We start from the raw sequence: 24,705 nt of genomic DNA, 5'->3' as shown, positions 1-24,705 counted from the left end.
ATAAATGTTGTTATCTATTTTCACTATTATATATATGTCTAGATAACAACATTTATATATATGTCTGTATTTTCACTAATTTCGATCGTGTCTGAAGAAGGATATGCTAGATATCCGAAACAGTTACAAATTATAATTTAAAATAAAGTAAAGTTTTAAGCTTTGGTCAGTGTCTCTTTTGTTAAAAAGATCTATTATGCATTATAAAAACGGATTCCCCACGTTAGGTTACTAGAGTTTGGAGTACGTTGGCTGGCGGGTCGCTTGCTAGCATTGAGCATGGTGCTAGAATGCCAGAGAGAACCAGGCCCGTATCAAGGGGGGTATAGGGGGGCCGGGCCCCCCTTAATTTTTGCTGACCTCCCTAAAATTTTCGCGGTTGACTTGCAAATTAACTATAATATAGTGATGAACTATAATATGGTTGGATCAGCCCCCCCTAACTTCAGCCCCCCCAACATTTTTGGGCTGGCTACAGGCCTGGAGGAAACTTGATCCAATGTTACGATGTCAGTGTCACTGCGAAATGGGAAAGTTAAAGGTTGTGGATTTACGATCAGAAATAAGACAGAACAAATCGAGAATACTTTTCTACATTCCGTAGTACTTTTCTACATTGCACGTTTTAACCCTTTGTTTTCTTCAAGTTGTTATTGAGTACATTAAGAACTTGAATCACGTCCATATCAAAACCATACAAAGATATGTAATTATTATTTGTTAGATTTCAACTGTTCAATTAAAATGATAAAAATAATAAGAATGTTGTCTGTAATGAATAGTTGAAACGTGTCGGCCTCTTCATTACATGCATATGATCACAGAAACTGTTTCTTTTGTATAAACTTATATGATCGTTGCTTCACTACTGCACATATGCTTTGAACTGTCAAACGCAGTTGAAATTCATGAGGCTAAGGAGAGTTGACTAGTCCTCTAGATCAACTAAAGGAAAAAAAAAAGTTTGGTGCTATAGTTTTAACCAGTGATTATTTCAGGCGGTGGACCGGGCAGAATTCACCCTGTCCCGGAGGTGCAAAATTTTCCACGAGGCAAATTTCCCGATCGTGCTCAACAAGAGCTACCGGTATTTTAGCAGTATTGTTTTAACCCCCTGAGTATTCAAGTTCCGCCCAGGGAAAGTCGTCTGAAATCATGATGGTTTTAATGGAATATTTAGTTACGAGGGTGATCATTTCAAACCCTTGTTCCACCAACTCATCGCGACTTTTGTTTTTCGGTCTACCTGGCTTTGGATCGTCTTTCAAAAACTCACAACCATTCCGGAATCGCATATACCAGTCGGAAATACGTGCACGAGACAAGCAGTCATCATCATATATTTTCGAATGTTTTTGTAAATGTTTTACCTAGCTTGAAACAAAATTTAATATTGGCTCTTTGCTCCATCGTGTTTTTGTGACGAGGTGACACTAGATATACTCACTTTTCTTGCTATAACTTTACATTCCGTTAATCGGTTCTCATGATTGTGGTCTCGTTTTGTTGAGCAGATATCCAGCTTTCCGATGATATGTTGCTTCAATAGATGGAAGTAGTAGTTATCTGTAAAGGAAAAAAGTCCGTTACTTTTTCATCATACTGTGTATTTATTTTTAATAAATAATTAGAGCGAATTTGTTAATTGAATCAATCCGTTAACATTTTCACCAGTAACGGTGATTTTAACGATAGGTATCCATATCCCATTTTTCTAGTATTGAAATAAATGTGGTTGAAGTTACTTATTGCGTCGTTAGATGTGTAGGAAAAATCCTCTGCTGTTGACATCTACCGGACGAAATTGGAACTCAGTGACTCTTTCTACTGTATACAGTGTTGCCAGTGGGAAAAGTCGCTAAATCTGGATGACTCGACTCCCACGATAACGACAAAAATAAATAAATAAATAAATTTTCCGATTGGCGACTTTTTTGGTGATATTTAAATGATTTTGCTACTTACAAATTTAGCGACCTTTTGCTGCAAACAACCTGTTCATTTGTAGAGAAGTACTATTAGTTCAAAACAGTTTTTATGTTTCCTTTCTTTTTGTTTCTTTTAATGAGCGCAAGTGATGAAGAGTTTGGGAATACAGCGTACTCACTTCCCCACAATCCTATATGTTATCTGTTACCCTTGCCCTCTACGGAGAACAATTACAAACTTCATGTTCTTTAGTTCGCAGAGCTTCTGTTGAGAGACACAAGTAATACTGCATTACCGATAGCAACAATATTAACTATAGATGCGTGAATAAAAGCAAAGTGGATATTTAGTTATATTTGTCTTTTGGGGAATTATTCTGCACTTTTTCTTTTACAAAAAAAATTCCATAACGTAAGTACTGTAGTGTTAATTATTTCGGAACTATTATGACTTCAAAATATGAACATAAGTACCCGAAACAATGTGAAATGGTAATTGAATTGGTTGCGTCCTGTTGACAAAGATGTGAGTCGAACATATTGTTTATTTTACAACTTTTAAAAGAATACATATAGACAACGGATTTGACGAATAACTTTTCTTAGCGACTTTTCACCCAAAATTGGAGTCATTTCACCTCTCGTTTAGCGACGTTTAGCAACTTTTTGTGTTTGCATTTTGGCAACACTGACTGTATACCAGAGTTTATTATTATTATTATTATTATTATTATTATTATTATTATTATTATTATTATTATTATTATTATTATTATTATTATTATTATTATTATTATGTTGGTATAAGCGACTTTTTCTCACCTTTTAGTATAATTACTTGGAAGATCCAATATTAGTTCAACATAGAATACAACTCTCAATATAATAGTGATCCCAATTGTTGGCGCTCCTCTGAGAGCATGTTTCACATGAAAAAAAATATATTAAAGAAGGAAGAATGGAATGTTCCTCACCTCCTTTGTAGAACAACTTGTATGAAGTGGCTTACGCAGAGAGGATGTCCATTCAACAAGGTATTATAAAGAAACATACACATTTACTACTTTAAGAGGCTTCATTCCGGCGAAATTAATATACCGTTAATTTTACAGTAATTAAGTGATATCTCCCAATAGATAAAAGATAATCGAAATGTGGAACAAGAGCGCCCTAGACAATATCATTTTACATGAGATACCGTTATCACGACTCACTTATCTGCTTTCGATTTCGAGCCATTTCGAAAATCGGCATTTATTTTCGCGTTTCTAAACGGCTGAACACAGAAAGCCACTAGGTGACTTGTGATAACGGTATCTCATGTAAAATGATATTGTCTACGGCGCTCTTGTTCCACATTTCGATTATGTATTATCTATTGGGAGATATCACTTAATTACTGTAAATTAGCGGTATTTTAATTTCGTAGGGATGAGGCCTCACCGTTTCCTTGCGTTTTCAGAAACAACATGAGTTTTTATGCTGAACCTTTCCTTAACGAAATTTTGTGTACATCATTGGTTGTAGCGGGCCGCGGTGGCCTTGTAGTATAACGTTTACCCCTGGTGCGCGGGGTCCTAGGTCGATCCCAGCTCGCTCCAAGTGAGTTATGTGGTGGATAAACACCGTGTGCGTGGGTTTTTTCGCGTTTCCTTCTACTTTCTTCATTCCACCATTTCACTCATTTCTCATCATCACCGTCTCCTTTAGCCTAGCCGGCATAACGTGGGACGTAAAAGTTAAAGATTTCATTTCATTTCATTTTCACCATTACTTGTATGTATATTCCTATATATACGTAAAAAATCATATAAAAATACAAATGTAGAAAAAGGAAGCAGTATTCATTAATACACTATCTATTAAACTGTAACTAATATTTCCTTTCCCCAGAATGGCTTCCTTTTCCTGTATTGTTATTATTGCTCGTAGTAACGTATATTATTACTAGTATTATAATTAAATCTCTCATTATTATTTGTATAAACGCATAGATGCATATAGTCTTTACGTAATGTATGTAATTTTCTAAGGGAACGGAGGGTGTATGGGAGAAACAGTATAAACATTAACATTCTAATGTGCTTGTAGGATATCACATACTCTGAAACCATCACGATGAGCGTGGTGGTGGCACAAGAAGAAACTAGTAACCATAAATTTCTATGGAACATTAAATAGAACAAAAAAAAAGAAATAAATAAAGAGAAAACATGTGTGATTATCATTTACAGGAGAACGCTAATGTACGTTTCCTGTATAATTTTTATTCATATGTATGCGTGTGTTACTAATATCAGTCATAAACAACACTGGTACAAAATTTCAAGTTTTTTTTTTTTTTTTTTTTTAAGTCTCCTTATGAAGGATATTTTGAAAAATAAATATACTTTTTCTTTCGTTTGCTTTTGTATGTACGTATGTATGTGAGTATAGGGTTATACTATGTGTATGTGCGTGTGTGTGCCTGTATGTAAGTTGACGTTGGTGGTGGTGGTTTGCGATTTATTGTTAACAGGTGTTCCTCGCTGTTGGGGGTCCCTTTTAGATCCTTATTGTTGACCGATTTTAATCTCTTCCATTATCCTTCGTTGATACTGTAGGAGTTAAAAGCATTATTGAGTTGTTACCAGAAAACACCTTTTTTTAAATAGGTATTAATTTTTAAAAAAGAGCACTTTTTTTTTTTTTTTTTTACTTGTACGTGTTTTATCACACTGCTATTACAAATGATACACACAAGAAACATTACATTCATGATTTTCCCCCCGCAATTGACGTGTTGGTGTAAGGAACAATATAATTCATTATGCAAATTAATATGCTTTCCTGGAAAATTACTTTTGTTGAATGTTATATACAGCTTACAGCATATACAACACTTCTCCAGTGCTTTCCAGGTTGCGGGTAAGTAGACAAACTCTCCATGTATTCTTTTGGTGAACTATATCAATTTTTTAAAAAAAAACTTTTGTTTAGAATATTTTCTAATTAATTGAGGTGTTGAGCGATTGGTCGATTGGTCGTTTTGAAGTTTAATGATTTGTTTCAGAACCAAAGCTATACGGGACGTGGCTTATAGGTTAACGTGAAATCCGAACCACATGAAGTACAACTGGGAATCGAATTGCGTCTTTCATACGGAAGGCACGTTCGCTAACCTTATCCAGACAGAGCTCTGAGAGACGTTGAGCAAGCGAAAGGGCCAAGCTAAAACAATAATAACACAAAACAATTTCTTTGTAAGATTACTGTATCATTGCTAAGTCCACATGAACTATTGAGAGTTAAATTTGAGAAAATACGTCGGTTGATGGAAGGCTAATGATATATAAGATTGGTTTTCAAATCTGGAAACTTTTTTTTTTTTTTTTTTTAAGTTTTACTTCCAACTGTTATGCTGGCTAGGCTAAAGGAGACGGTGATGATGAGAAATGAATGAAATGGTGGAATGGGGAAACCTCGGTGTACACGGTGTTTGTCCACCACAAAGTCCACTTGGTGCGAGCTGGGATAGAACCAGGGATCCCAAGAACCAGAGGTGAATGCTCTACCACTGAGCCACCGCAGTTCCCATTTTCAATCTGTAATACGCGTATTCCAAGATAACTATTTCATAGCTATATGGTTAGCGCATGAGACTTCGCAGACCCAAATTCGATTCACGCCGGTTTGGATCTCACATTAAGATACAGATCGACATTTCATGCGGCATCGGTGTTGGACGGGATGCTAGGATCCAAATCGACCAAGCGTATCCCTAGAAATATAAACTGTGCCGTTCATGGGAATCGGAAAGGAATTAGTAACAGCGAATGTTACGTTGTAAAGTTTCAATATAATGGAAACGATTCATGCTATAGAAAGATCAAGGCTTGATGCACGAGCGTCTCTGACGGGGGGGGGGCAAGGGGGATGCGTCTCCCCAATATTTTAAAGTACTAAATATTCAATATTTTATTCTAATTTAATTTATTTACTAACGACAGAATATTATATAAATAATAATTATTATATTTATTTGGAATATAATATTCAGGCTGTGAAACGATTGTAAACGAGTTCTTGATATACCTTAAGGGGTCCGTGAAGGTAAGCAGAAAGGTAACAAATGGAATCGAAGTTAATAGACAGGTTGGGCTAGGTAGTACCATTTAAATCACTTTCTTTGATGTCCCTCCCAAATTTTACATACCAGAGACGCCAGATCTTGATGGTGGTAAGACTCCACACTTGCTAGATTCGGCACACGCAGGAGATGACGTAGTTAGCAGGGTTCCACACTTTCTTAGATTTCAGCACATAGTATAGAGAATGCGATGTACTCAAAAGGCTCACACTTCCTAGATCTGGCCACAAATAGGAGATGATGTAGTCGGGAAGCAAAGAAAATACAGTGTGTGATTAGTTTTCAGTATTTTTTTTTTAATTCTGTACTTTTTACACTATTTTCTCAGTACTTTTTTGGACCACTTCATAGATTTCGGCATACACAGGAGAATATGTAGTCAGCAAGGCACCACACTTCATAGTACATAAAAGCTGATTTAGTCGGCATGGTTCTACACTTCCTAGATCTAGCCACATACGGGGTATGATGTAGTCAGCCAGGCAAGAAAATACAGCATGTAGCTATATTTTCAATATTGTTTTTGAATTCTGTGTTCTTTTTCAATACTTCTCTGAATCACTTCCTAGATTTCGTCATACACATGACGTGATGTAAGTTAGCAAGTCTAGAAATTTCCTAGACTTCGGCACATACATGAACTAATGTGCATTATATAGTGAGCACAATATACAGACAGGTTTCTACAAGTACTCATTTTATAGAGGCTGAGTAAACTCCTGAATCGGATTGGTAATAGGGTACAATGAGAAAGTCTGACCATAGCGGTGATCGAATCCAAGCCGCTCAGTTGGTGGGTAGACACCTTACCGACTACATACCATCGATATGTGAACTATATACTGTATAATTAGGATTGAAATTGTAATGACGAATGATTGAGTTTCATACAATAAGAAATGAAACAATTTATTCAATCTTCAATCGAACTCCGTACGCCAAACGTTATTTTTTTTCGTAGAACGTTTTTCTTTTTTTGGTTGGGAGGAGAGGGCATTATTAAATGAAGAGTAATTTATTAAATAAAAATGTTGGGTCCAAGTCGGGATACAATCTTAAATGCTAAATAAGAATACATGTGGGATACAATCTTTGAATAAAGGTACGGAGCACCGCACTAAATTTTCTCGCTCCAATTCCGTAAACTAAATCATCATGTGTTTCAGTTATTAATAAAACATTTTCTTGTGTATACCCGTTTTAGATTTTTTCATAAGAAACAACTTATGCCATATGTTAGGGTTATTAATGAAATATAGAATAATAACAAAATCCCGTGAGTGTTATTTTACAGAATTGTCCAAAATAAACTACCCTTTGCAGATATTCTCATGGAAATGATTTTATGCAATATTATAAGAACAATAATGAAATATTTACGTATTTATGAATTGTGACCAACATCTCCCGTGTGTTTTTTTGAGAAAGTAGTCTGAAGAGAAACAGTTCCCCAAGAATAAATTAGAAACAACTGAAAAGTTTGGGAACTGCAGAACTATACCACTATAAGGTATGAAACATGTTGAATAGATTTGTGGGGTGGCAACTTCTCTCGTTGAACGGTTGAATGTTTTTCTGTGTGATTGTGTTTGAACTTTCCAAACATGGTTATCCTTAGCATCAATGTTAGGCAAGAAATTACAGTATGTGGCTAATTTTCAATACTTCAATCAATACTTTTCAGATTATTTCTCAATATTTTTCTGTTTCATTCACTCCGTTTCCTGTTTTCCTCGATAGAGTAGTCCAGGAATTTCATGAGCTCCACACAAATTTTCTGTAAAACCCTTCGTCAGCAAAGGTGCCTACTTTGGACTAACCTTACTGAAACTCACGATCACGATGTCATTTCGACTTCATGTTCACTCGACTTCACGCTTACATCTTTTCGACATCACGCTGACTCGACCTTACGCTCACAGCATCATTCATTGTTCAAAGACAACCTCAAATACATGTTCTTATTATTTTGCGATGTTATTTATTTCGAATCTCCGTAAGATCTACGGTGGCTCAAATGGTAGACGATGCACCTCTGGTTCGTGGAGTTCCCGATTTGATCAGAGCTCGCGCCAAGTGAGCTTTGTGGTGGACAAACAACATGTGCGTGGGTTTTCTCGGAGTTCTCCCGTATCCTTCCATTTTCTTCATTCCACCATTTAATTCATTCTCATCATCATCTTCTTCTTTAGCTTCACCGCACAATCGTGGGACGTAAAACCTAAAAGATTTAATTTGAGTTGAGTTGATTTTGAGTTTAACGTCCCGTTCAGCAACGAGGCTATATGAGGCGTGGACCTACTGATTAACGTGGAATCCGAATCACATGAGCTCCCGCCGAGAATGGAACCCGGGTCTCCCACGCCAAAGATTTAATTTGTTCGAGTCTTTGTAGTAATAGGTGTTTCAGGACAAATGCATCTTTGTTTGATTCGTGAATTAGGATGATTTCAGGAGTATTTATGATATAAAATTTACATAGATTCAAATTTAAACATACATTTCAAACTTAAAACATTTGCGTGATGTGAACATGAAATATTGTATTTGTCCAGTGCACTTCATGCATAGTGTAGACTGATATATAGACCCTACTAGCAGTAATTACGGTATTCATGATTTAGATTATATTTCATGAAATAGGAGCTTAAAATGAAAGTAATTATAGATTAGCAGTGATAGTGCGAAACTAATTTGTTAACAAATTGTTCGTAATAAATTTGGTTAGGAATCTAAACAGTTTATATCTGAAATAATTAAATATTGCAAACATTCAGACAGAAAGTTCAATAGTTTGTGTAGTAAAAACTTTTGAAAAGAATTAACCAATTTCAACAAAAGCCCTAAGTAGAAAATAATAAAAGCGCTAAAAAGAAGATAATAGGCATTTGAAAGCTAAAAAATAATTCATTATCATTATCTATTTTTAAAAAAATTAAATCTGTGCAAACAAATTAATGCCGCGGTAAAATTACCTACAAAAACTAATTTTGTATAAAGAACTAATTTGTTATTATTTTCTACTTTTGTTATTATTGTCATTTTAAAGTTTCATTATATTAATTATGTATTTTTATTTCTCGTAAATAATTTCAACATGGACTGGTGTGCCATGGGACGGAATGTGCTATTATGTAATAACATATATAATTGCTTTACTTCTGTAAACTATGAAGAAAGACAGTATTGAAGAGTAATAAACAGTTATTATAAATGTAATAATTAATACATGATCAGAGATAAGTGGAAAATAAAGACAGACTTGTAAGTCCGTGAAAAATTATCCCAAAACGATATATCACACAGTTCCATTTCTATTTAAAATTTTGAGTCTGAATCCGAGATGTCGGACTTCAATATGGCCGACATCAAGGTACTACTTAGTTTCAGATGTGACTCTATTTCAATTACTTCTATGCAAGATATGGTCCCTTTTCCTTCAGTCGTTCCCGAATTACAAGGGTATATTCCAAACTTTTGCCATATACTATATATTGTAAATTCATTCAGAAGTTTAGGTCGCTTGAGGATCAGTTAAATATTCTTCAATTGAGCCCAATTTTTTTCAACGGTTACTTTGATCCGATATGAAACCAATTTAGGGGTTGGTTGGGAACAAAGAAATTTGTAAATTGAAAATTAAGGACCACCTGTATATATATGTGTATAAAGAAAAAACGTGATCCCTTATATCCTCAATTTGTTCTTGTAGAAATGCAAAAGCTATGGCATTCTTAATAATAGCAGATCATTTAGGTCTATGCCTTTTTAAGTTGTTCGTGTTTTCCGCCATCGATGAGGAAATCGACGAAGGAAATTCATTTTTTTACTCTGTTAAAGGATCAACATTTCGAATGGTTGTATGACAAGCAACAAACGCAGCTAGCTTTAAGTTCAAGTGTAGTAACCATACACTTTTGGGAAAATGTGGTTGTTAATCTTTGTTGAGATGGCGAAGTGATACCGCAGCATTCTTAATATGTTTTGCAGTAGATGCATATTTGCGTAAGTCCATTCTGTAAGCTCTGAGATACACTTTACAAAGGCTACAGTGAGCTTTTTCACTATCATTTTTCACTTCTTCCATACATTTAATAAATTCTTCATTTTCTAAGTTCTTACTGTACTTACTCCACTTACCCATTTATTAATCTGTATGGAACACAATCCTTTCCATCAACGTTTACACTAATACAGTCAGATTTGTAATGTTCACTTGATAAAAAACACCGTTCAACTACGTACTATTCCTAGTCATTATCTGAGTCAGAAACACAGAACAGAATCAGCGATACTATAAATGTTATGTTATTCAATTTCCGAGTTCAATTATGATATTTCAAACACTGAAGAAAGTATGAAAGAATATGTAAATATTCAAAAATCATTTACCTAAATATTTTGGCTATGAAAGAAAAAAAATAACATAGAAGACAGCATAAGTGGTATTTTAATACACAATCCGGAATGGAGCACTGTTCATCGGAAAGGAAAAGTTGTGGAAAGAAATGGACGTAAAATATTAAAAGCATAGTATTTAAAGGATACTAAGAAGCACCTTTTCTATCAGGATGTCAAACAAACTAAACAGATAGAGGAATTAAGAATGTTGAATATCTTCACTATCATTGTTTTTTTCAGGACATTGATGGTTATGTGGAAACATTCTATTTCTCGATCAAAAGATCCAATATATTTCAGGCAAAAATTTTCGTAGGCCTTATATCTGGGGAACTATACATAGTGTAGTCAAATCCAAACTATCACTTAACTCAATGTGATGTGCTTATTCCGTAAAAAAAAAAAAAAAAAAAAAAAGAAAACTCGATTTAGGGACTGTTCAAAAATTTCGTGGCCCCTGATTCAAAAATACATCAAAAGATTCAATATATTTCAATCAAAAAGAGTGCGTCCAGTTTTATCCCAAATTTCGTCTCCCCATGAATTTGCAGGAACGTGATTGCGATCGATAGCTTCCGATGCGTAGAACACGACTGTGAAGGAACCAAAGTGGTCAGATGCACCGTTCCTGAGATATCGCGTTCCAAAAGTGTGGGATGCCACGAGATGGTGCCAGCATCGATTTTGAGTGCCACTTTAGTTTATGAAACTCAACCAGAAACATCCTCATCATCGGAAGCATTTTCAATGCGAAGAGAAACGTTGGACTACCAATGACCGGGCACAACAAACTCATAGTTGTGGCCGTAAGAGAATTACCAAATAATGGTGGACATGTGTGAACAACATCCTACTGTACGTGTTCCAGACTCGCAACAACGAGCTTGATCAACGAGTTTAATACGATATGGAGTTATATCTGTAACCACTATAACGTGATAGCTTCACACTTTATACAAATACCCCGCTGCGCCTCAATATTTGCGTCATCTCGCGGCATCCCACACTTTGGAACGCGATAACGCAGGAACGAGAACGCCTACTCTTGCACAACAGTTACACAGCTCGTGGTAGAAAGCGCTACTGGTAGAGAGCGCTACTGTGTGCGGCCAGTGAAGCAAGCACTGATAGATACGAGGAGCCGACGCGGTGTGTGTGTAACTTCGTTGTGGAAGAGTCGGTTGAAGTAGAAGCACTGGTACGGAGATATATTTGGTGTTTCTGTTCCGAAATGGACACAATCGAAGCAGCCGAAGAACGATAGAAGCAGAAGGGGCGCAAGAGAAATGAAAATTGTAAACTTTGGCAAGGGATTGTTTGAAGGGGAACTCACCTTGAGGGGCCTAAAATGGTGGGAAAACTGTGCGAAAAACACGTTTGTTTTCAGTTTTATTCCTTTTTGACCATGTTGCTATGATTTTCAGGCCCCGAAAAAATATATGTTGTACCTAAGAGTATAACAATTTTTTTAACCAAAAAATCAGAGACATGTCCCCCCCCAAAATTTTTTCTACATTTTTTTTTAAATTTTCAACACGCAAAAAAATAAAGAAAATACGTATCGGTAGTTTTGAAAAATGCACATTTATATCTAGATAGTATCTATAATCTGTGAAACTTTCAAGATTGTTCGACCACCCACACCAAAATTTTAAAAAATATTCGATTTTGAGCATGTATGATACGATAATTCGGTAAGGGGAGGGGGTAGTTCTTTTTAGGTAGTTTTAGGTCAAGGGTAAGCTTTCGGGCCAATAGCGACCCAATTTGGATCAAGGGTCGATTTCACAATCTTACTAGGAAAGACCCTTTACCATTAAGTACTTGCTTTTGTTCAGCAAAATGCTATCTATTAATTAATACCGAATATGCAATTTCCTAGTTGAACAACAACTAAAGAGCTAATCATAATTTTGTTCTATATCGTATTAGCCATAGCGTGTTTGTATTGTCGTATTGCTACTATGTACTATCATAATGAATATCAGTTTAATCTCAATAAGTTATGTGAATATGGTACAGTTTCAAACTTTTAGGTTTCTAAAGAATTTAATTTTCTCGATTTTGTGCAAAATCCATCAACTGTGTTCAGCTGAATAAGGTCTATTAAAGGGGTAAGAATGGAACGCATTTGTATTAAAATTTTCACTATGACAACACGCTGTAACGTCGTAAAACGCTCATTCCTATGTGTACGGAAAACAGATAACGATCACGCGCTATTTATTGCTCCGTAACTACCAACCACAAAAAACAACAGGTAAAAATCGTGTAATGTTCAGTGCTGCCAACTTACTAGGACAGAAATGGCGGGCATTTTAAAGATTGATATCTTTATGAGACTCCCTTTACTTGGTGAATTGTCACCAATTTTGTCGGGGATATATATAGCAGTGGTCGCCAAACTTATGAAAGTTCTGAGCTACTGTACCGTTTTTGAATCCTACTGTGAGCTACCAACTGAAAGAACTACCAACTATTTTTTTTTAAATCTCACATTTGTTTATTGCCTGTAAACTTACATTTAGGGTCTATTAGCCAACCTAAGCATTAATGAGATCTACCGAAAATATCCCCGCGAGCTACTAGTAGTTCGCGATCGACGCTTTGGCGATGGCTGATATAAAGCATCAAAAGTTACGCATCAAATTCGTTGCTTGAGTTGATATTCAAACCACAAGTAGTAGAAATTAACAATTTCCAGTTTTAACATTGATAGCTATAGAGCAAAAATGGTAATAGATAACGACAAATGATTTCCTGCAGTTTGTTAAGGTCCCAAGAACATATTTCATCTCCATTCTTAAGGTGGATCACTAGGTGTTCCCAGTGCTATGCTAAACGCTGCTTAAATAGTGTGGCGTTGCGAACTGCAACGCTAGAATCCAGGAATTTTCTTATTGTGACTACTACAGTAAACGTACAAATTTGGCAACAACGCATTATGGCGTTGCACGCAAGTTTCGTCTCAAAATCTATTTCCTTAAATGTAAATCAATATTTAAATAAAATATGAAACATAAGACGGAAAAGGGTCAAACAATATATCTATTTCGTAATAGGATCGTTACTTTAAAATACTTTACACATATAAATAAACATTTCGTAAAACAAAGTACTTCTAGTAACATCTTACAGCAAGTGCCATCTTGTGTGCTCATTGTAAAACGAATCAAATATTTTCTTTTATTTTTTACATTTTTCGATATCAGGAGAAACAACCAAATGAATCAGTGTCTTGTGCTGTAGCTGACATATTACTCTATCTTTTAGTACAATATTTATAATATATAACGTTTTATTGCGCCGTAGTTAAGGCAGTGAGCTAAAATATGTACTGACTTCCCAGTGGTGATCCACCTTAATCCACTTCAACTTCCAGTTTCAATATTGGTCTACCTGTAGCAAAGTATAGGAAATAGCGAGAAGCGATTTTTTAAAAATCGATTTGCTTTCTAAGAATACGCACAATCTTCTCTCTTTAACTCTGTATTCAAACCAGAAGTGGCAGAAATAGAGAGTGGAACAACTTCCGGATTTTCATGTTGATCACTGAATAGAGTAATTACGGTAATAGATTGCGAGGAACGGCTTTCTGTAATCAATTAGGAATCCCAAGTATGTATTCCGTCTTCGTTGTAATCTCTCTACTGAAACCAAATGTGATAAAATTTTATTACCACAGCCGCTTTCAAAATCAATTGAGGAAATATCACACTATATAACGCAAACTTCTTTACATGGTGTACAGGTGACACACTCATAATACTCATATATATATATATATATATATATATATATATATATATATATATATATATATATATATATATATATATATATATATATACTGAAAATATTGTGATATTCAAGCATTATTTGTTCTATAAATAAATAATTAAAAAACACTCTTTATGGCTGTCTAACTATTTGAAAATTTCAAATTAGATATTTGTTTGCTATTTTTGAAGGTAGAGAAAAAGGATTATGAGAGTTTTCATTGGATGTTATCTTAAGGTCATATTTTGACCTCCATCTGACTCTATCTATCCCTTGCCTCCAAATACCGTAACGACATTTCAAAATGATGGCTTTTCTATCTATGAGAGAAAGGAGAAAAAAAAAGGCGAGGGTTGATTGAACTTCCAAATTTATTCTCCAAGAAGAAATATTCTTCAAATTAACAAACTTTTTGTATCAGGTCTAACAAAAATCCTTTCTTTCATCCTTAATGTGAAAACAGTTAATGCGTTATAACGTGACTTACGTATTTAATTCATATGGATTACTTTCTGTACATGCTGTGTGCTTCCTTGCGGCTAAGCGGTTAGCGTACGCGCCTTTGGCATATTAAATACGTGTTCGAGTCTTGGTGGAGCTACGTGGTTCCGATTCCACGTTAATTGGTAATTCCACATCTCATATAGCCTCGCTGGTGAAAGGTCGTTAAAAGCAAATCAATCTCAATATATACTGTAAGATTTTCAGTAAAATTTCATAGATTCATTGGCAAATTGTTTGTCATTGTATCATCGTTAAATTATAATGAAAAGTAACACGATTTAATTTTTGATATTTAATCAAGCAAGGATTAAGTCGAGATTGTAGGCTATACTCATTCTTTTACGAGTATTATTACATCAGCAATCACATAATTAAGATAAATTATAAATAATAATAAACGGCCAACGTCTTAGTCTGTACGTCACACTAATAAACAATTACGCTAATATACAGCTTGTCTCGTGCTTGCCTGGCGCCGATAGATAATGCGTGTACTGTAAACTGAAATCCTTGAATAATTGCATGTTTTGAAGTTAGTGGTGATTGGTAATTAAAACTTTTAATTAAGCACGATTTTAACTTATAGTGTACAGCAAGCCGAAGACAGGGCGGAATAACTATTAAATATATTAAATCAGTGGCATCTCTTGAGGAAAATCCCATCGATAAAAGTGACACTTGTATTGCTTCAAAAGAAGGGAAGATAACTTACGTAATATTCTAATTCCTACATAATTTATAAGAATTAGTACAAGTTTTCCCCTTTGAAGCGATAACAGTCTAATTTTCATCGTTGTGACTTCCCTCAACAGCCGCTATTGTACAGAAACTTAATACTTTACCAAATTTCAGTTTCAATATTGTTCCTCACCGAGAGAAATATATACAGGTATATATATAATATGCCAAGAAGAGATTTAATCCTATATTGAAACCGATAGTAGTAGAAATATATCGCATTCAGTTTTTAAGAGTAATCTCCTTTGAGTAAAAATGGTAAAGACGCAATGAGAAATTCTGTTTGGACATAGATTCAATGTTTCAAGATATACATACGCTGCGTTCCGCCCACATGCAAAAAAAGATTTGCAAACAAAATAATAATAGATACTGACATGTTTCCTGGACCACCAAATTTAACAAGAAAAAGTCGCTCTAGCAGACATGGTAATTCAAATTCTCCAATACTGTTAGCGTATAGTAGCTTATTAAAAAAAAAGGGCCAAAGATGAGGGATACATTAGTCGTTAGATATCATCGAATTAAACAAAATGATATGCTTCAGAGCAAATTCTCATGCGAAGTTTTCGAATGAAAGAACAAAAACTAATTTTTTGTGTCCCTAAAAAATGTATCATTCGTGGCTAACAAGAACAGACATAAACTATGCTTCTTATTATTAAGGTGAAATTGATGCTATAAAATTAACTTCCCCACCCTATCAAGCATTTCTTTATGATACTAACAGTGTCGTATTCGTGATTTTGTTTCGGGGGGGGGGGGTTGCTAACGTTATTCCTGCAAAAGTGAAAATTCTGCATTTCGACGGGGGGCTTAAGCCCGGAAGTCCCCCTTAAATACGCCACTGGATACTAACAATATGACAGTACACACTATGGTTATAAGGAGAGAGAGAGAGGCAAAATATTGAATTTCATATTTTAAAGCATGCCTTGTTGGGGTAATGGAAAGAAGGATTTTTATGTTTCATGGTATGTAGAGTCAAAATAGCGTGTATTCAATTTTCATATGTCATAATATTTTGACAAAAAATTCATGTTTAGTAAATATCTACATTTTTTTTTTTTTTTTTAATCCGAAACTGAATTTCTAACTTCCTTAAATCCAGTGAACTTGCATCAGCTTTAAGGTTAGGCGTACTTTCTGTCCCCATGTGGAAAAGATATTTTCTTAACAGAACAGAATGGTGGTGAAACTTTAGCAGTGTAGTTTTCAGCCAACATTGTTTCTGACCGTACTTCAACTCTCTTCCTAAAATCATTGTTACATAAACTCAGTTGAGCGGATTTCATGAATAGTGGTTAAGTGCATATAGTGTGGTATGTATTTATTTGCTGATTTTGGATTTGAAAAGATGTAAGGACATCGAAACATGCCTAAAATCTGAAGCTGAACTTTACGACTGAATCTGAATTCGAGTTATTTATAACAGACGAAAAAGTTATCTTACGCACATATTACAATAAAAACGTAACTAAAATGTATGCTTTTCATTTATATTAGGCTTAAAGATTGTATTATTTCACGTAAGTCAATAGGCAATCAAAACAATTCATCTACTTCTCTCCTCTTCCCTCTAATTGTCATTCCAAAATAGGAAAATAATTTGCTGATCTTGTCAGGAATAGGAGCTTTTATTAAGATATAAAATCACGTTAATCCATCCTAATTTCCATACTGTAATTGCATTTTTCAGCCACTAGCAACAATAATTATACTAAATTGCATTATACTTTCAATTTTACTTAGTATTGATAGTTATTTTTGTATTGGAGATTTGTTTTTAGAATGGAATTACTAAACATGCGCATTCAATTGTCACGAATTTAATTTCAGTAATTCTTTCATCTCAGGTAGGTACCGAGACAAAGTAATCATGTCAAGATTCTAGTTTTGTTTCAAATTTCAAAGATGGCAATCTTCTACATGTTTGAGTAATCTAACGTACAGAACAGTGGTTCTGAACTGTTGTATCGCGACACTAATATATCGCCCAGTCCCGTAAAGTGTGTGGTGAAATTTGGGAATTTAATGAGACAACTAGTCAGAATCAATTTAGAGACAAACTGTAACAGCAAACCTCCGACGGCAGTAAGATGCTCAGTCACTGCTTTTTAGAAACTTGTAATTATACACTTATGTCAAACAAGTATGTCTCGGTGTCGTAGGAATACAGAAAATGTATCGTCAGTAAAGAAAAGGTTGAGAACCGCTGGCATTGACATTGCAAAATATATGAATTCAGCATTGTAAATATTATGTGCAGTGTCGTGTGTAATGTAGGTATTATTTCTAACAAATTATAGTGTACATTTATGTATTTGTAGCATCTTTAGTCCTTAGCGAAGCTAGAATTCATAATGTGTTACAATTTTAAAAATGTGAAAGTGTCCGTTTATTAGACAGTCGCATGAGACAAATTTTCTTCCATTCGGTTAATGCGGATGACATGTTTGACTCATCTCAGCAATACGACCAGTGATAGGCTATAGTCAGGCTTCTAACGTCACAAGCTCTGTACACATCCAGCAAACAAGCTGGAATACCCAGTCAATCAGGGAACACTGAGTTATTGAACAGTTTTGTATGAAAGTGCACCACGGAGAACACACTTTTACTTTACGAGTTGAAACTGGGCGATTCTGGTCGCGGATAAACATTTTGCACAGCAAAACATTAACAGTACACTTGGGCCAGGAATGGCTAACGAACTTACTATTCGCCGTTTGTCAAATTTTTTTCCGGTAACACGGCGTTGTAAAATGAAATCCGTGGGCACAAACCAATATCATATTTGGATACAATTTTCAGAAATATAGTGGAAACGGACCCTCAGAAAATTGTTCGTGCCGTTACAGATAAATTAGGCATACACCATGCCACCTGTCGTTCGACGGTTCCGTGCAATCAGTAAGGTGAAGAAATTAGACTTGTGGGTGCTACACGAGTTGACATCAGCAACAAAAATCAACATGTTGGGGTGTGCAGTTCTCTGAGTATAAGATGAAAAGGCTAGACTTGTGAGTGCTACATGAGTTGACATCGGCCAACAAGAATCAACGTGTGGAGGTGTACAGTTCTCTGAATGTAAGATAAAAAAGTTTGACGTGTGTGCCACATGAGTTGGCATCGATCAACAAGAATCAACGTGTGTAGGTGTGCAAGTCTCTGAGGGTAAGGAACAACCAAGAAAATTTCCTAAATTGGATTGTTACTTTTGATGAAAAATGGATTTGCTACGACTATCGTAAACAGACAGGATAATGGGTGATCAACTATGACTTATGTTAATGTTGATTCATCATGGCTTTCTCTGTCAAAGCGAAAACATCATTGCAGATCAATACAGTCGTTGCACAAAATGTACAGCAACATTACCTCCAAGCATCCAGAAATTGTCAAAAGACTGGTGTCATGTTGCTTGATAGCGCATGCGCAAATGACGCTCAAAGGACATTGCAGACTCTCTATGAATTGCAGTCCGCTATATTCTGTTATCCGCTATATTCTCCTGATATCTCTCCAACTGGTTATCTTCTCTTCTTGCATTTCGAGCACTTCTTGAGATCTACTCAGCTAATTGAACGGTGCATTCTTATTATGATAGACTTCAGACTTCTTTTCCACGAAATCTAACCGTTTATAAAAAGAGAGCGACTACAAAAATGTGTAATTGCAGACGAGAACCATTTGTAGTTTTTCAGTAATCAGGTATTGTAGTTTTATTTCTTACATCTTTGAAAATGACTTTTAAAAAGCTTTTATTACTGAAATAAATGCCGTAACCTTCGCATAGTATGCTTTAAAAAGGTCAGTGAATACATGATATATAAATGTAGGATGATATGTACATATACAAAAGGTTGTTCGCTATATATCTGACGATTTTCGATTCGGTGCTGCTATCTGGCGTATTATGTTGGAACTATGGGTTTCCTAGATCGCATACTGTGACATTGAGGCAAGGGTCGCAACGACTTTGTTCGTCAGTGCAGGGAAAGTTTTACTCGTGGCTTTATGGTTGTTACGGGATTCGGATATGAAGGTAAGTTGCTGATACTCAAGGTGAATGCAAGATACTTCCAAGAATCCATTCTGACACCAACCTATAGGAGACACATCCCACAATTGTATGGCATGGATGCGAATCAAGTGATGATCCATGTGGATAAAGGCTTCGAGTCATACCGACAGAACATCACTACGTTTTTATCAGAAAAATGGCACGGAAATCAGGAATTCATGTTAGTCCGTTTGAAGACACTGTTGCAAAAAGCCCAGACGCCTGTACAATGGATTTTTGTGCATTTAGACTGTTGAAATGACGTCTTAACATCTCCGCCCGCGCACCCTGGATGGTCTGTGGAAAGCTTGCAGTGAGGAGTGGGGCAGAAATTCCATGTCTGTCCTGCACCAGAGCTTGCTGCAATACAAACTGCGATGCCGTGTGATAGTCCACAATGCTGAGGATCCAATAAAATATAATCGGTGGAGGCGGCGCGTTATCTATTAAGCTGAGTACCAGCCATAAATGGTAGAATATAAAGCAAACAACTTTCTGTACATATTTAACTTCAAAAATTAGGTTATATTATTAAGATTTCATATTTTCCGTATTTTCTACTTTTAATTTCATATTTCCTTATTTTTTCTTCATACTTTGCCTCTCTGTATTTATAACCTAAAACTATAACTTTTAAATTTTGATTTTAAATATCATTCAATTAAAGTTTATTTTCAGAGATCTACGTTTTTTTCAAGTACATACATTCAAATTCTAAAATATATTTGTTGTGGTATCTAAAAACGAATCATGCTGAATATAATAATAATATTAATAACTTGAAAAGAGGCGATCAATTCAATTTAAAAAAAATATATAATTAAAAGTCAAAAATACTTGTTATATCATATTGGAAATTCTGTGTTTCCTTGGCAATAAACTAGAACTATTGAAAAAAAATATATATTGCATTATCTTGCTTCAGGAATGGGCAAAAGGAAATCACATTCCGAACTTTAATTACTTGTAAAATTCAATTTAACAGTTGTATACAATTTAACAGTTGTATAACTACATTTAATGCTGCCAAGTTCGTATATATGTCACTGCAGTAGATCTTTTTATTGTGTCCATTCATTAAGTTTTGAGGTAATATTAAATTCTAACCTATCCAGTAATATTTTTTTTTTATCTCTTCTGTCTGTATGGTTTATTAGAATCATTAAACAATTCTTTCAATTTATTTTCCTATTATTCTCCTTAATTACTTGAACCATTTTAGTTTGCTTTCTAGTTATAAAATTTTCCGATCAGATACCAAGTTAATTTTCTGTACTATTTACCGAGCCTCCTTCACTTATTTTCTTTTACTGACTCCAAATTGCATTTGATTCTGGTAAAGATTATATAAAAAAACGAAAATAATAATAATAACGTACCCCTATACATACATATATATTTTAGGATTTCTACCCTTCAGGGCAGGTGTTTTCAAGAACAGGTATAAAAGTGTGTTTTCCAGGGAAGGACTGTTTGTATATTGTTTTTTTAATATGGAGAAAGAATCACAACCATATGCATTTATTTAATGCATCTGCATTTCGAAAATATATCTGGGGAGAAGGAGGAAGAATGGTCTTATTTAATGTGATAATTATAGGTTTAGAGCTTCCTTTTTTTTAGGAAAGGAAATTAGTATTTTTTTAAATCATTATTATAATATTCATGAGAACAAATGAGAAATATTCTGGGCAATCTTCATGAGGTTTCGAGTAGTTTTAATTTTTATGTACGGTTTTATTTGTAAAGTTTCTATAAAGAAGGAAAAAGGAACATTAGTTACTCAATTATGGAGAAAAGTGGATAATTTATCAACGAGCTTACAAAGCTCGTTACTGAATTTTCTATGTCTCTGTGTGTGTGTGTGTGTGTTTATGTGTGTCTGTTATTTTCAATTTTGAACCCTTCATTCGATAGAGCATTAAAAGCAATTTGAGAAAGTGATGGAATTTTTCGTGTCAGTCTTACCGTTCCCGAAATATTGGCCAAAGTAGTTCCAATTTCGGGAGAATTAAGGAGCCATATCTCGGGAACCGTAAGTTATTGGTGTTGGTCAATATTGGTGTTGGTGATATTGCTGTTGATCAATATCGATATCAATTCAATACCAAAACTAGTTATTGATTCAAAATTAGCTATTGCGTTATTATTTACTTTAAATTTAAGTAGATGATATATATATATATATATATATATATATAAATTTCATCAAATAAATTTAATGTACATTTTTTAATACTAGCGTCACTTACTTGCTTCGCTCGATTAAAATAACAAAATTTAATAACATGTTTTCGTTAGTCGGTCACTGTTTAATATTACTGAAGCACTTTATGATAGGCGATATTTTTTGTCTTAAAAATTAAAATATTACTATTGTGGGTTGAATTTTAATTTAAATGGCATTGAAAGTGTCATTGTTCGTCTCAGTGACCCCAAAAACTATGAATTCGACATTAATGTTGGTAATTCTCGATCATTTATATATATATATCATTTATCTCCTCGCCCACGTTTAGGGGCTGAATTTGGATTTAAACGGCGTTGGAAGTGTCATTTTTCATCCCTGCCACCCCGAAAACTACACTAATATTAGTCATTTTCGATCATTTTATATACTTCCCTTCTTCCAAGTTGCGGGCTGATTTGGATTTAAACCAAATCGGAAGTGCCATTGTTCATCTCAGCGACCCCGAAAACTATGGATTCGACACTAATATCGGTCATTTTCGATCATTTTTAAATATCTCTTCCCCCCCCTCCCATAAGTTGCACCGTAAAAGTAAGATTATAAAATCCACTCCAGGTCTGAATCTCATCTATGCTGAAAATTTGATCGAGATCGGTCGGGTGGTTCAAGAGTTATTAGGTCACAAACATAGTTCCTTACATTTTTATATGTAGAGAGATGATAGATCTATAACACAGAAGAAAGAAAGATACAAAATACTTGAACATTCTCACAGTAAAATATAAACAAGTTAGCTTCGTTTCACATGGTAAAACTACGATAGACTTTCAATCTGATTCAAAAATTCAATACTGAATCCGGAAGTAGTAGATACGTAACTTCCGGTGGCAATAAAGGGATAAGGTCATAGGTGGAATCCATATGAAAAACTATCTCTTGCTATCTCTTATAGCTATTATTATTTAGAAACCAATATTGAAATGGAACAACATCACACCATGTCTATGTTTTCTCTATATTTGAGAATTAGGAACAGTAAACACTATCAATATGTTTACCTTAGACCTCTAGAACAGTTATTTCCAACTAAGTGCTCCGTGGCGTGACAGGTACTGCTGAAAATTCCAGTAAGCTCAGAAAGGGAAGTCAAAAAACCTAGAGTAGATACAAAACAATGGGAACAGAGGCAAACAAGGCTTACTCAATTGTTTTGCCGATTCGCTACTCATGGATTCGTAATTAATCGACCACTTCCAACCTTACTCTATTCCATTCCACTTACTTTATTTCTTCCCACCTTTATTTATTTATTTATTTATTTTGCTCAGTTTGTTCTTTTTCTCCTTTCTCAGATCCTACGTTACACACTGGGGAGCTGTAAATGATTGTTTTACAACTTGTTGCTAGAGAGTACTTTCTCTCACTATCGACACTAGAACAAGCACTCTATTGAATAGTAACGACAATTAATGTCTAATAACAACCAAACAAATAACTCGTCTTAACTTGGTGGGAAGTTTCAATCCTTAGTTGTCATACGTCTGTGGATTGTTCAATATGATTATTGAGTCATTAATGCTGTACTTTAAAAAATCCATCTGTAATCCCTCTTTAGCGAGAACATGGCAATCATACGAGGGGCAGTCAGTACATTTTTGCCCTTATATAGAAATGTTTTAGCTATTTGTATGCAAATTATGTAATAAAGTATTAAAACATGGAAAAGACAACTGAAATGTAGACGGATGAGTTTGGAGGACGAATCTAGAGAGAGAATACCGTGTTCAGCGATTGATGACGACGTGATTCGGAAAGTGGAACTTCTAGTGACGGACGACAGTCCAATAACCATAAATACTATTGTTAATGAGTTGAAGATTTCACATGGCTCACTATCTACTATCTTGCATGATCACCTGCATCTATCCAAAGTATCCGCACGGTGGGTTCCCAGGTTAATAACTCCGTTTCAAAAAACAGTAACGCGCTGATTGGGCATCGGAAGTGTTGGCTCTCTATGTACCCAATGAGAACGATTTTTTAGATCGCCTTGTGACAATGAATGAATGTTAGGTATATCACTTAGACCGAGAGACTAAGGTGATACGTAAACAGGGAAAACAAAGCAGCTCCTCACTCCCTAAAAAGGTCTGTGTGCAGCCTTCTGCTAAGAAAGTCATGCTTTCAGTTTTCTGGGATTGCAAGGGCGTTATTCTTACGGATTAGATAACTTATGGACACAGTGTGACTGGTACATGTTACAGAGGTCTGCTGAAAAAACTTCGCGATCCCCTAAAGGAAAAGCGCCGTGGCATTCTGACCAAAGTTGCTGGCCTGTTCGTTGCCAATGCTCCCGTCCCCAAAGCCCAGGAAATCCAATCTTGTCCAATGCCTAGAGTACAAATTACTTCGTCATCCTCCATATTCACGTGACCTCGCGCAGTCAGATTTCTTACTGTTTTCAAAACTGAAACATTCTCTGAAAGGGAGGCGTTTTCCTTCAGATGCGGTTGCTATTGCCGCTGTTGAGCACTGGTATTCTAGCCAATGTGATACTTTCTACAGAGAGAAGTTGTGGAAGCTGGAAGACCGGTTGCAGAAATGTGTTACTTTACTTGGTGACTATGTAGAGAAAGACTAATTATGTACGTTCATTTGGTCCTTCTCCCTCAATTCATTCATAATGAAGACAAAAACTTATTTACCGCCCCTCGTATGTGTAGCACATGGATCAAATTAAATCTTGCGGGCTTTAATATCAATGAAGATCCTCTGTCTCTGAAACATTGTGTAAATTACTTGCTTTTTTAAAACAATACTTGCATTCAAACGTATGTAATTAGGATTTTAGCATTACAAGCAATTATTACTGTTTACAATTAATAATGATGTAGCTGAAGAAGTTATTGTAGAAAGTGAAGCGAAGTTCAGGGTATATATTGAAAGCAAAATACAGGGTTTTATTTTT

The 24,705-nt window shown here is 35.0% G+C and overlaps 1 long non-coding RNA gene across 2 annotated transcripts in view; it reads right to left on the bottom strand.

The window, feature by feature from the left end:
* Positions 1–1,163: 1,163 nt before the first annotated feature.
* The window catches only part of LOC145675725 (uncharacterized), a 116,020-nt gene continuing 92,478 nt past the window's right edge, over positions 1,164–24,705 (bottom strand). For both annotated transcript variants that reach the window (XR_014129199.1, XR_014129201.1), the window contains exon 4: positions 1,164–1,566. This is a non-coding gene — a long non-coding RNA (uncharacterized LOC145675725). The remainder of the gene's footprint in view (positions 1,567–24,705) is intronic.

The sequence above is a fragment of the Thermobia domestica genome, chromosome 18, assembly GCF_964235325.1.
Source record: "Thermobia domestica chromosome 18, izTheDome1.hap1.1, whole genome shotgun sequence".
Taxonomy (NCBI): Eukaryota; Metazoa; Arthropoda; class Insecta; order Zygentoma; family Lepismatidae; genus Thermobia; species Thermobia domestica.
This window is presented reverse-complemented; position numbering and strand designations above follow the sequence as displayed.